Source organism: Salvelinus alpinus, chromosome 13 (assembly GCF_045679555.1).
Source record: "Salvelinus alpinus chromosome 13, SLU_Salpinus.1, whole genome shotgun sequence".
Taxonomy (NCBI): Eukaryota; Metazoa; Chordata; class Actinopteri; order Salmoniformes; family Salmonidae; genus Salvelinus; species Salvelinus alpinus.
The window spans coordinates 49,786,428-49,801,160 of NC_092098.1; the positions used below are offsets into that span (position 1 = coordinate 49,786,428).

A 14,733-nucleotide genomic window follows, 5' to 3' on the forward strand; every position below is an offset into this window, starting at 1 on the left:
CCTAAATGACAGAGTGAAAAGAAGGAAGCCTGTACATAGAAAAAATGTTCTAAAACATGCATGTTAGCAACAAGGCACTCAAGTAATACTGCAAAAAAATTGGCAAAGCGATTCACTTTTTGTCCTGAATCGAAATTGTTATGTTTGGGGCAAATCCAATACAACACATCACTGAGTACCACTCTTCATATTTTCAAGCACAGTGGAGGCTGCATGTAATGGGTATGCTTGTAATCATTAAGGACTGGGGAGTTTTTCAGGATAAAAAATAAATTTCCAAAGCGTTTCCCATGCTCTGTCTCACCACCTGGTTACAATTGGCTCATTCATCCCCCTCTCCCCTGTAACTATTCCCCAGGTCGTTGCTGCAAATGAGAACGTGTTCTCAGTCAACTTACCTGGTAAAATAACGGATAAATAGTCTGCTTTCCACCAGTCACTGGGAGATTAATTCACCTTTCAGCAGGACAATAACCTAAAACACAAGGCAAAATCTACACTGGAGTTGCTTACCAAGAAGACCGTGAATGTTCCTGAGTCGCCGAGGTACAGTTTTTAATTAAATCTACTTCAATCTATGGCAAGACTTGAAAATGGTTGTCTAGCAATGATCAACAACATCAACAGCAATGATCAATGACATCATTTTGAAAATAATAATGGGCAGATGTTGCACAATCCAGCTGTGGAAAGACTGCCAAAGACTGCTTCTACAAAGTATTGACTCACGGGTGTGAATACTTATGTAAATTAGATATTTTTGTATTTAATTTTCAATAAATGTGCCAAAAAAAATCAAAAAACATGTTTTCACTTTGTCATTATGGGTTATAGTGTGTAGATGGGTGAGAAATGTAATACATTTTGAATTTAGGCTGTAACACAACAAAATGTGGAATAAGTCGAGAGGTATGAATACCTTGTGAAGGCACTGTAAAAGCCTTTCCTCTGGGCCCACAGATGCCAGCCAGGACCACATGTGAGAAGTGGCTGCGGTCGTTCCTGTATTTAGGGGACTTTAAATTTCCAAAGCGTTTCCCATGCTCTGTCTCACCACCTGGTTACTGCTTCTGGGTATTTGACAGACACGGCTGGCTCATCTAAAAAATAGTCTTGTCACTGGTTCCAGAACATGTGTGTATCGCACACGCACGCACGCATGCGCACACACACACACGTTGCAGAGAAGTTCTCATCAACGTAATTTGTGTAACCCTTGGCTTTGCCGTGCGAATGATTTCACACAGTATCAGCAGCAGAGTGATGTCTTGGGAAGGTGGGGGGGAAGGAAACGGGAGGGAGAGAGGGACCACAGCTTTCATTCATAATCACTGCACTGCATGCCTCCTAAGGCAGTCACAAGACAAGTGAAAGGGATGGTGTGCTCTGAATGGGTAATGTACTAGCTAGCTAGAATGAAGACCCAGTGTTCTGGTTAGGTAGCATGTATTTAAGAATGAAACACACTGAAGACCCAGTGTTCTGGTTAGGTATCATGTATTTAAGAATGAAACACACTGAAGACACAGTGTTCTGGTTAGGTAGCATGTATTTAAGAATGAAACACACTGAAGACACAGGCAGTGTTCTCCATGGTGTGAATGTTCATCTGGTGGGGGTGTAGATGACCTGACCCAGTGTCGTAGGAAACTTTGTTCAGCAGGGTGTGTTGACTGGGCTCGGCTGTGACACCCTCCCTCCCCCGACCAGACATGTATTTTATTATGGATCCACATTAGCTGCTGCCAAGGAAGCAGCTACTCTTCCTGGGGTCTGGCAAAATTTAAGGCAGTTATACAATTTTAAAAACATTACAATACATTCATTACAGAATTCATGACAATTACCTGATGTGGAATAGAGTTCCATGTAGTCATGGCTCTACATTGTACTGTGCGCCTCCCATAGTCTGTTCTGGACTTGGACTGTGAAGAGACCTCTGGTGGCACGTCCTGTGGGGTATGTATTGGTGTCTGAGATGTGTGCTAGTCGTTTCAATTATTCAATGTCCCTCTTTGTGGCACCTGACCACACAACTGAACAGTAGTCCAGGTGTGACAAAACTAGGGCCTGTAGGACCTGCCTTATTGATAGTGTTGTTGAGAAGGCAGAGCAGCGCTTTATTATAGACAGACTTCTCCCCATCTTAGCTACTGTTGTATCAATATGTTTTGACCATGACAACAGTTTACAACCCAGGGTTACTCCAGACAGTTTAGTCACTTCAACTTGCTCAATTTCCACTTTTTTTTTATTACAATATAAAGTGAATGATTTGTCCCAAATACAATGCTTTTAATTTTTGAAATATTTAGGACTACCTTATTCCTTGCCACCCATTCTGAATCTAACTGCAGCTCTTTGTTAAGTGTTGCAGCCGTGTCAGTTGACTGGCAGACGGAACAACAACACCACTGCCAGTCAGGGGGGGGGGCTACCCAAACAGCCTGTCTCCATGGCAACAATCCTCAGACTAGCTCCACCTCTACTGAAGCACAGAAATGTTGAGGTTCAACAGCACCTCTAAGAACACTGAGAAGAAGCAGCACTATCAGGTATCCTGTTTAAGTGTTAAGGTTGAGAGTCTACACCAGAAGTTAATGGGTATCTGTAGGAGGAAGGTATATGATGGGGGTCAATTAAGCCTGGAATGTACTGAGTGTAGGGAAAACGATCACGTGGCAGGCATTGATAAGGGGGGAGAGAGTCATGGATTAGTGATGAAGTGGGTTGAGGTCAGGTCACGTTAAGGGAAAATGGACCGTTTATTGCCCCTATCACTTAGTTTCCTGCCTAGCAATAAAGATACAATATTTAGCGAGAAGGAGGAGACTCCTTCTATACCACCACTATTGTAACCCATGTCTTTGTCTGTTCAGCTGTCCGATCCTTTAGGCAAGAATACACTTGGTTTAAAGCTTTCATAGGGTCCGTTGAGTTCTTACTCTGATCATTAGAACCTAACACTTTCTGGGACATATAATACAACCCCAGTCTGACACTACTGTATATGAGGAACCAATGAGATCTAGCCACTCCAATCCTCTTTATTGTCTCTATGGCGATCTGGCATCTTTGAGCTGAGGTGGAGAGGGAAGTGTTTTCAGTTGAAATGGGATTTGACCCCCCCCCCCCCCCAATCTGTCTCTGTAATCAGGGTCTCCTCTGTGGACGGTGAGTCCGAGTATCACTCCTCTCTGTCAGCAGCTCTATATAAATGAATGATGGGGTTTAGTTAGTCTAGCCCATCCAGTATCTGCTGAATGGAGGGCAGAGCACTCCCACTGTAGCACGCAGCCACACTGTTCACACAGACAGAGGAAAGATGCCAGTCTGTCAGGATGTGAGGGGCCCACAGAGGAAAGATGTCAGGATGTGAGGGGCCCACAGAGGAAAGATGCCAGTCTGTCAGGATGTGAGGGGCCCACAGAGGAAAGATGTCAGGATGTGAGGGGCCCACAGAGGAAAGATGCCAGTCTGTCAGGATGTGAGGGGCCCACAGAGGAAAGATGCCAGTCTGTCAGGATGTGAGGGGCCCACAGAGGAAAGATGTCAGGATGTGAGGGGCCCACAGAGGAAAGATGCCAGTCTGTCAGGATGTGAGTGGCCCACAGAGGAAAGATGCCAGTGTCAGGATGTGAGTGGCCCACAGAGGAAAGATGCCAGTCTGTCAGGACGTGAGGGGCCCACAGAGGAAAGATGCCAGTCTGTCAGGATGTGAGGGGCCCACAGAGGAAAGATGCCAGTCTGTCAGGATGTGAGTGGCCCACAGAGGAAAGATGCCAGTCTGTCAGGATGTGAGTGGCCCACAGAGGAAAGATGCCAGTCTGTCAGGATGTGAGGGGCCCACAGAGGAAAGATGCCAGTCTGTCAGGATGTGAGGGGCCCACAGAGGAAAGATGCCAGTCTGTCAGGATGTGAGGGGCCCACAGAGGAAAGATGCCAGTCTGTCAGGATGTGAGGGGCCCACAGAGGAAAGATGCCAGTCTGTCAGGATGTGAGGGGCCCACAGAGGAAAGATGCCAGTCTGTCAGGATGTGAGGGGCCCACAGAGGAAAGATGTCAGGATGTGAGGGGCCCACAGAGGAAAGATGCCAGTCTGTCAGGATGTGAGGGGCCCACAGAGGAAAGATGCCAGTCTGTCAGGATGTGAGTGGCCCACAGAGGAAAGATGCCAGTCTGTCAGGATGTGAGGGGCCCACAGAGGAAAGATGCCAGTCTGTCAGGATGTGAGTGGCCCACAGAGGAAAGATGCCAGTCTGTCAGGATGTGAGTGTCCCACAGAGGAAAGATGCCAGTCTGTCAGGATGTGAGGGGCCCACAGAGGAAAGATGCCATTTCCTTCCATAGCAGATACTGGATAGAGAGGCGTCCAGCTTGGCATAGTGTTCTGTATGTACAGTATTGCCTGAGCAGAGGAATATCTCTGTGACTTAATCTGGTTGCTTAGTGCCATGTAACACTAGTAAACACTCAGTAGGTAAAACCGCAGTTATTTTTTTCTCTCTCAGAAAGTGTCTAAAAGCATGTCCAGAATGGGTGACAAGGCAAACACTCCTTTTAAAATTATTATAATTTTTTTTAAACTTACATTTCTTCTCTAAAAATGTTTGTGTCGAGTCTTTTCTCTCCTGTATGTTGGATTAGTGTCCGTTCAAGTTGTTTCCATGGGAACTAGCGATCTGAAAGGAATGGAAATGGACACTCGACTACAGTGCCTTTTTGAGGAGAGCTTAAAAAACATCAATGCAGGATATTTACACAAGTTTCCACCCTCCTCTCTGCTGCTTGCCTGGTTTCACATTGTCCCCAGTGTTACGCCACAGTTATGGGTGTGGAACATTCCCTGGTTTTTATCTTTTGTTTTTTTACAGATAGAAACCTGCTGTACACTTGAGACAGACAGGGTTGTTGGAACGACGAACACATACAGGCTTTGAGGGCCTCAAGAAATAGAAACCTGGGAAGACCTCCTAGTGGAAAAGGAAGGGAGTGAAGATCGTCCCATACAGGAAATGGGTGCCATGTAGCCAGTTCACTACTACACGTGATGTTTGGGTTCCATTCTAATGAATATTCCCTAACCTCCTCGGTTAGGGAACTAGAGATGGATTTAGGTGGTAATGAGGTCAGAGTTGAAGAAGCTATGCTGTACTGTATTTTGCCTGCTGTCTATCTTCAGGAGAACTGGGACTGTGAACCTATCAGTAGTACGACCTTAACAACACAACAAGCTCTGTCAGTGTGCTACTTGCTGTGGCATGATTCAATTAAATCCACAATCTCAGACCATCACAAATCACATCAACCGGTGTTTGGTCTGATAGATCCTAAGTTCCAGGAGTGAATATCAGACCATCACATCAACCAGTGTTTGGTCTGATAGATCCTAAGTTCCAGGAGTGAATATCAGACCATCACATCAACCAGTGTTTGGTCTGATAGATCCTAAGTTCCAGCCAGGGTTGAACGTTAAGTTAAGCACACTCTACTGGATGATTCTCCAAAGGTTCCCTCCAGACAGTTGACAGTTTGCACTCAGTAATGGCGTAGGCTGCATTATGTTAAGGTAAGTATTCACTGTCAAATAGAACTTACTGATCCCAAGCTCCTATTATTACCATTTAGATGGGAGGGGAGCGAGCGAGACTCAGTCTGTGGGAGGTGATTGGAGACGAGTGATGGGTGAGTTGGAGGCGATAGGGCTACAGAAGGTGAGGAGGATGCTGGGAGTGGGAGTTTCAAAAGCCTCTTTTTGCAGTTGCCACACATACACCTCTTTCTTTCCTCGCTACATCTCTTTCTGGTTGTTGTTGAGGAAGAGGAGGAGTGGATTGTCAGATATAATGTGAGAGATTGAGTACTCGTGATGAAGTGGGAAAATGAGAACTCCAAGGGCAATGCAGGAAAATGCCATGATAGGGGGAAAAAAACAGGTTTTCTGAAATCAAACGAGCAGTTTGCCATAGTCCTACCAATGAATGTGATGTAAGGTTTTTAATCAATACCTTATGTTTGGTCAATGGTTCACTTCCTGATTAGAGTTGGAGGGGAGGCCAAATAACGCTCCCACACACACTAGGAACATAGCTAATCACTGTCAGTTTGCCTTCCGTAATAATGATCATTCTGCACCACCAGATAAGGCAATAGACAAGACAGAGACTTTTCATGAGGGATCACCTTGAAAAGCCTAATTGGTGCATTCTGTTACTAGCCTTGTTTTAGTGAATAGCAGTGGATTAGGCTGAGATCTGAGGACAGGGTTGGACCCATCTGAATTATGTAGGCTGATGTCTGAGGACAGGGTTGACCTGGATAACATGTAGGCTGATGTCTGAGGACAGGGTTGACCTGGATAACATGTAGGCTGATGTCTGAGGACAGGGTTGACCTGGATAACATGTATGCTGATGTCTGAGGACAGGGTTGACCTGGATAACATGTAGGCTGATGTCTGAGGACAGGGTTGACCTGGATAACATGTAGGCTGATGTCTGAGGACAGGGTTGACCTGGATAACATGTATGCTGATGTCTGAGGACAGGGTTGACCTGGATAACATGTAGGCTGATGTCTGAGGACAGGGTTGACCTGGATAACATGTAGGCTGATGTCTGAGGACAGGGTTGACCTGGATAACATGTAGGCTGATGTCTGAGGACAGGGTTGACCTGGATAACATGTAGGCTGATGTCTGAGGAAAGGGTTGACCTGGATAACATGTAGGCTGATGTCTGAGGACAGGGTTGACCTGGATAACATGTAGGCTGATGTCTGAGGACAGGATTGACCTGGATAACATGTAGGCTGATGTCTGAGGACAGGGTTGACCTGGATAACATGTAGGCTGATGTCTGAGGACAGGGTTGACCTGGATAACATGTGGGCTGATGTCTGAGGACAGGGTTGACCTGGATAAGATGTGGGCTGATGTCTGAGGACAGGGTTGACCTGGATAAGATGTAGGCTGATGTCTGAGGATAGGGTTGACCAATCTGGATAACATGTAGGCTGATGTCTGAGGACAGGTTTGACCAATCTGGATAACATGTAGGCTGATGTCTGAGGACAGGGTTGACCTGGATAACATGTAGGCTGATGTCTGAGGACAGGGTTGACCAATCTGGATAACATGTAGGCTGATGTCTGAGGACAGGGTTGACCAATCTGGATAACATGTAGGCTGATGTCTGAGGACAGGGTTGACCAATCTGGATAACATGTAGGCTGATGTCTGAGGACAGGGTTGACCAATCTGGATAACATGTAGGCTGATGTCTGAGGACAGGTTTGACCAATCTGGATAACATGTAGGCTGATGTCTGAGGACAGGGTTGACCTGGATAACATGTAGGCTGATGTCTGAGGACAGGGCTGACCAATCTGGATAACATGTAGGCTGATGTCTGAGGACAGGGTTGACCAATCTGGATAACATGTAGGCTGATGTCTGAGGACAGGTTTGACCAATCTGGATAACATGTAGGCTGATGTCTGAGGACAGGGTTGACCAATCTGGAGAACATGTAGGCTGATGTCTGAGGACAGGGTTGACCAATCTGGAGAACATGTAGGCTGATGTCTGAGGACAGGGTTGACCAATCTGGAGAACATGTAGGCTGATGTCTGAGGACAGGGTTGACCAATCTGGAGAACATGTAGGCTGATGTCTGAGGACAGGGTTGACCTGGATAACATGTAGGCTGATATCTGAGGACAGGGTTGACCTGGATAACATGTAGGCTGATGTCTGAGGACAGGGTTGACCTGGATAACATGTAGGCTGATGTCTGAGGAAAGGGTTGACCTGGATAACATGTAGGCTGATGTCTGAGGACAGGGTTGACCTGGATAACATGTAGGCTGATGTCTGAGGACAGGGTTGACCTGGATAACATGTAGGCTGATGTCTGAGGACAGGGTTGACCTGGATAACATGTAGGCTGATGTCTGAGGACAGGGTTGACCTGGATAACATGTGGGCTGATGTCTGAGGACAGGGTTGACCTGGATAAGATGTAGGCTGATGTCTGAGGATAGGGTTGACCAATCTGGATAACATGTAGGCTGATGTCTGAGGACAGGGTTGACCAATCTGGATAACATGTAGGCTGATGTCTGAGGACAGGGTTGACCAATCTGGATAACATGTAGGCTGATGTCTGAGGACAGGGTTGACCAATCTGGATAACATGTAGGCTGATGTCTGAGGACAGGGTTGACCAATCTGGATAACATGTAGTACAGAACTGTGTTGATGTATGTATTTACCTCTGTAAACCACGCAACTTCAAACCATTGCAGAATGGCATATTGGTTGTGTGGTTGTCAACATCAGTTGCAACATAGCTTTCAGTTACGAGGATGTCTGCTTCCTGTCTTATGACTTGTAAACCTCTTATATATTCTAGAAGTTTTTACTTAAAAAAAAAAAAACGTTTTTGTCTGGTGCTTGGATGAAGCAATTCCAGCATCACTATCCAGGTGTGACCCACCAACGAGCCCCAAAACCTGTTGAATGTGAAGCTGTGACAAATATGTGCAGTGGAAGCAATGAGCATGGTTCAAAGGACATTAAGTGCCACATGCCCACGACACCTAAACCCTGTCATGAAAGATGACTGTAATATACAGCCAGAGAGGAGAGAAATATATTGGAGGTATTAATCCAAGCTGCTTGTTTATGGCTTCATCCCTCTGTGATGAGGGAGCGGAGTGCTTTCTCAGATGCCGAGCGCGAGTGTGGAATCAATTTTATAGGGATGGCATCGTGACTCGATCAGAGTTGCATCAAGGTCGTTTTTATTTATTTTTTTGGTATACGGTTGGCTGCATGTTGTTGACTTGCAAGGCTAAACCAGGGCTCGCTGGCTGAAGTTACTTTGCTAAAGGCTTTGTTTTTTTAATACTGCGATTCGATAGGTTGCAATTGAGTGTTCACCTGGGAAACGTGGGTGGTTGCCGTCAGTTTCACAGCCAGGCTTCCATCTTCTCATTTCCTTTATGATGACACCTCCTGGCTCGCTGGACTCACATCTTCACAGGTCACTACAGAGGGCAAAGATCCTCATTTAAAATCTCACACACCTTTCTCTTGTCTCTCTTCACTCCCCTATTCTCTCGTCTCCATTTCAATTTAAGTGCTTTATTGGCATGGGAACCATATGTTAACATTGCCAAAGCAAGTGAAGTAGATGATAAACAAAAGTGAAATAAACAAAAATGTACAGTAAACATTACACTCACAGAAGTTACAAAAGAATAAAGACATTTCAAATGTCATTATTTCTATATACAGTGTTGTAACAATGTGCAAATAGTTCAAGTACAAAAGGGAAAATAAATCAACATATTTACATTGTGTTTGTTCTTCACTGGTTGCCCTGTTCTTGTGGCAAAAGGTCACAAATCTTGCTGCTGTGATGGCACACTGGTATTTCACTCAGTAGATATGGGAGTTGATCAAAATTGGATTTGCTTTTGAATTCTTTGGATCTGTGTAATCTGAGGGAAATATGGGTCTCTATCGTCATACATTTGGCAGGAGGTTAGGAAGTGCAGCTCAGTTTCCACCTCATTTTGTGGGCAGTGTGCACATAACCTGTCTTCTCTTGAGAGCCAGGTCTGCCTACGGCGGCCTTTCTCAATAGCAAGGCTATGCTCACTGAGTCTGTACATAGTCAAAGCTTTCCTTAAGTTTGGGTCAGTCACAGTGGCCAAGTATTCGGCCACTGTGTACTCTCTGTTTAGGGCCAAATAACATTCTAGTTTGCTCTGTTTTTTTGTTAATTACTTGACACATTGTAAAGAATAATCTTTTTGTTTTCTCATGATTTGGTTGGGTCTAATTGTGTTGTTGTCCTGGGGCTCTGTGGGGTGTGTTTGTGTTTGTGAACAGAGCCCCAGGACCAGCATGCTTAGGGGACTCTTCTCCAGGTTCATCTCTCTGTAGGTGATGGCTTTGTTATGGAAGGTTTGGGAATCACTTCCTTTTAGGTGGTTGTAGAATTTAACGTCTCTTTTCTGGATTTTGATAATTAGCGGGTATCGGCCTAATTCTGCTCTCCATGCATTATTTGGTGTTTTACATTTTACACTGAGGATATTTTTTCAGAATTCTGCATGCAGAGTCAGTTTGGTGTTTGTCCCATTTTTGTGAATTCTTGGTTGGTGTGCGGACCCGAGACTTCACAACCATAAAGGGCAATGGGTTCTATAACTGATTCAAGTATCTTAAGCCAGATCCTAATGAGTATGTCGAATTTTAGGTTCCTTTTAAACCAATTAAACCATCTAGTGTTCAGCGAAATAACAATACAATGTCAAATTTATTTTATTTTTTATTTCACCTTTATTTAACCAGGTAGGCAAGTTGAGAACAAGTTCTCATTTACAATTGCGACCTGGCCAAGATAAAGCATAGCAATTCGACACATACAACAACACAGAGTTACACATGGAATAAACAAAACATACAGTCAATAATACAGTAGAAAAATAAGTCTATATACAATGTGAGCAAATGAGGTGAGATAAGGGAGGTAAAGGCAAAAAAAAAGGCAATGGTGGCGAAGTAAATACAATATAGCAAGTAAAACACTGGAATGGTAGATTTGCAGTGGAAGAATGTGCAAAGTAGAAATTTAAATAATGGGGTGCAAAGGAGATAAATAAATACAGTAGGGGAAGAGGTAGTTGTTTGGGCTAAATTATAGATGGGCTATGTACAGGTGCAGTACAGTAATCTGTGAGTTGTTCTGACAGCTGGTGCTTAAAGCTAGTGAGGGAGATAAGTGTTTCCAGTTTCAGAGATTTTTGTAGTTCGTTCCAGTCATTGGCAGCAGAGAACTGGAAGGAAAGGCGGCCAAAGGAGAAATTGGTTTTGGGGGTGACCAGAGAGATATACCTGCTGGAGCGCGTGCTACAGGTGGGTGCTGCTATGGTGACCAGCGAGCTGAGATCAGGGGGGACTTTACCTAGCAGGGTCTTGTAGATGACCTGGAGCCAGTGGCATTAGCGACAAGTATGAAGCGAGGGCCAGCCAACGAGAGCGTACAGGTCGCAGTGGTGGGTAGTATATGGGGCTTTGGTGACAAAACGGATGGCACTGTGATAGACTGCATCCAATTTATTGAGTAGGGTATTGGAGGCTATTTTGTAAATGACATCGCCGAAGTCGAGGATTGGTAGGATGGTCAGTTTTACGAGGGTATGTTTGGCAGCATGAGTGAAGGATGCTTTGTTGCGAAATAGGAAGCCAATTCTAGATTTAATTTTGGATTGGAGATGTTTGATGTGAGTCTGGAAGGAGAGTTTACAGTCTAACCAGACACCTAGGTATTTGTAGTTGTCCACATATTCTAACTCGGAACCGTCCAGAGTAGGGATGCTGGACGGGCGGGCAGGTGCATTCAGCGATCGGTTGAAGAGCATGCATTTAGTTTTACTTGCATTTAAGAGCAGTTGGAGGCCACGGAAGGAGAGTTGTATGGCATTGAACCTCGTCTGGTGGGTTGTTAACAGTGTCCAAAGAAGGGCCAGAAGTATACAGAATGGTGTTGTCTGCGTAGAGGTGGATCAGAGACTCACCAGCAGCAAGAGCGACATTGATACAGGTAGCCTAGTCAAATAATTAACATCCAATCACATTAACCCTTACTCTCTCGTGGGAAACCTTCGTGCTTGCACAGACATTTAGAAACGAAACATGCCAATTTGAAAAATACCCCATGGGAGTAGTAAGACATGTATAAAAGCAACAGATACCATTAATAAGAAGGGGCTAGAAGCGTCTTATATGGTGAGCTACTGAGTGGCTAGGACAGGCAAGCCCCATACTATTGTGGAGGACTTCATTCTTCCTGCTGCTGCTGATATGGCTGGGACAATGCTGGGAGAAAAGGCCCCAAAAACTATACAGACAATTCCTTCATCAAACATTGTTTCACGATGCATCCGTGACATGGCAGGAGATGTTTTGAAACAATTACTGCTTCGCATACAAGCCAGTGAATTATATGCGTTACTGCAGGATCAGTCAACAGATGTGGCGGGCCTGGCACAGCTCCTGGTATATGGGGCGGCAGGTAGCCTAGTAGTTAGAGCGTTGGGCCAGTAACCGAAAGGTTGCTAGATCGAATCCCCGAGCTGACAAGGTAAAAATCTGTCGTTCTGCCCCTGAACGAGGCAGTTAACCCACTTTGGCAAGTCAGAGGCCATCATTGTAAATAAGAATTTGTTCCTAGTTAACGGACATATTTATGTTTTATGGGGGTCAATTTAAGGAAGACATCCTCTTCTGTAAACCACTGTAATCCAGGACAACAGGAGAGGATATTTTTTAAGTCCTGTACAGCTAGTTGCGCAACGGTCTAAGGCACTGGTTCTCAATCCTGGTCCCGGGGACCCAAAGGGGGGCACATTTTTTATTTTTGCCCTAAAACTACGCAGCTGATTTCAAATGATCAACTCATCAAAAAGCTTTGATTTGAATCAGGTGTGTAGTGCTAGGGCAAAAACAAAAATGTGCCCCCCTTTGTGTCCCCAGGACCAGGATTGAGAACCACTGGTCTAAGACACTGCATCTCAGTGTAACACTATAGTCCCTGTTTCGATTCCTCAATCACATCCAGCTGTGATTTGGAGTCCCATACAACGGTGCGCAATTTGGCCCAGCGTCGTCCGGGTTTGGCTGGGGTAGGCCGTCCATTGTAAATAAGAATTTGTTCTTGACTTACTTGCCTTGTTAAACAAAGGTAAAATAAAAAAAAAAAAAAAAAATGTGACATCAAATGTATTTGGTGGTCAGGATGTGTTGGTATCTGTACTGATGGTGTAAAAGCCATGACAGGGAGACATAGTGGAGTGGTAACGCGCAAGCAATTTCTCCTGACGCCACTTGGGTACATTGCAGCATCCACCGAGAGGCTCTTGCTGCCAAGGGAATGCCAGCTTGAAAGACGTTTTGGACACGACAGTGAAAATGGGTAACTTTGTTAAAGCATCTCCCCTGAACCTTCGTATTTTCTGCATTATGCACTGATATGGGCAGCGACCATGTAACGCTTTTACAACATAGAGAAGTGAGCTGGTTATCAAGTGGCAAAGTATTGACTTTTTTTATTTTTTTATTTCTTTTTTAATTGAGAGACGAGCTTAAAGTTTTCTTTACTGACCATAATTTTCAGTTGTCTGACCACTTGCATGATGATGAGTTTCTCACACGACTGGCCTATCTGGGTGATGTTTTTTCTCGCCTGAATGATCTGAATCTAGGATTACAGGGACTCTCCGCAAGTATATTCAATATGCGGGACAAAATTGAGGCCATGATTAAGAAGTTGGAGCTCTTCTCTGTCTGCATTAACAAGGACAACACACAGGTCTTTCCATTATTGTATGATTTTTTTGTGTGCAAATGAACTCAAGCTAACGGACAATGTCAAATGTGATATAGCGAAGCACCTGAGTGAGCTGGGTGCGCAATTACGCAGGTACTTTCCCGAAACGGACGACACAAACAATTGGATTTGTAATCCCTTTCATGCCCTGCCTCCAGTCCACTTACCGATATCTGAACAAGAGAGCCTCTCCAATACAACCCAACGTTGCAGAGTTATGTGGATCCTTTCAAGCACACCCTTCTCATTAACCTGTTGTGATTTTGATTTGTGAGTTATCGATGAACAAATAAGGTTTTATATGTAAGATGGCTAAATAAAGAGCAAAATTATTGATTATTTGTACCCTGGTCCTATAAGAGCTCTTTGTCACAACCCGGCTTGTGGGAAGTGACAAACTCACACTCATTCTTTGTGTGGCAGGCTTACAATGATGGCAAATAAAACATTTGAGTGCACTGACCCCTGTGCTGGAGGTAGAATTTTATGTAACCAGTTAAGTTGACTGAGCACACATTCTCATTTACAGCAATGACCTGGGGAATAGTTACAGGGGGAATGAATGAGCCAATTGTAAACTGGGGATGAATAGGTGGACATATTGGGAATCTAGCCAGGACACCCCTACTCTTACGATAAGTGCCATGGGATCCTTAGTGACCAGTCATGACACCCATTTAACATCCCATCCGAAAGACAGTACTCTACACAGGGCAATGTCCCCAATCACTGCCCTGAGGGATTGGGATATGTTTTTAGAGCAGAGGAAAGAGTGCCTCCTACTAGCCCTCCAACACCACTTCCAGCAGCATCTAGTCTCCCATCCAGTGACTGACCAGGACCAACCCTGCTTAGCTTCAGAAGCAAGCCAGCAGTGGGATGCAAGGTGGTATATCATATATCTTTATGTACATATTCTTCATCCCTTTACACTTGTGTGTGTGTATAAGGTAGTAGTTGTGGAATTGTTAGGTTAGATTACTTGTTGGTTATTACTGCATTGTCGGAACTAGAAGCACAAGCATTTCGCTACACTCGCATTAACATCTGCTAACCATGTGTATGTGACTAATAAAATTTGATTTGATTTGATTTGGCTATGCTGCTGGCATGTTTGAAGGGGTACGGGACTATAGAAAGTTTGGGAACCACTGCTCTAGGGCAACAGTGTCTAGATGGAATTTGTATTTGCAGTCCTGACGACTGGACCTTTTTTTGAAACACCATTATTTTTTGTCCTACTGCTATTTACTGTCAGTGCCCAGGTCTGACAGAATCTGTGCAGAAGATCTAGGTGCTGGTGTAGGCCCTCCTTGGTTGGTGACAGAAG

The 14,733-nt window shown here is 44.6% G+C and overlaps 1 protein-coding gene across 1 annotated transcript in view; it reads left to right on the forward strand.

The window, feature by feature from the left end:
- LOC139537859 (sarcoplasmic/endoplasmic reticulum calcium ATPase 1-like) overlaps window positions 1–14,733 on the forward strand; it is a 118,004-nt gene that overhangs the window by 35,996 nt on the left and 67,275 nt on the right. The gene's annotated exons all lie outside the window — the stretch shown is intronic.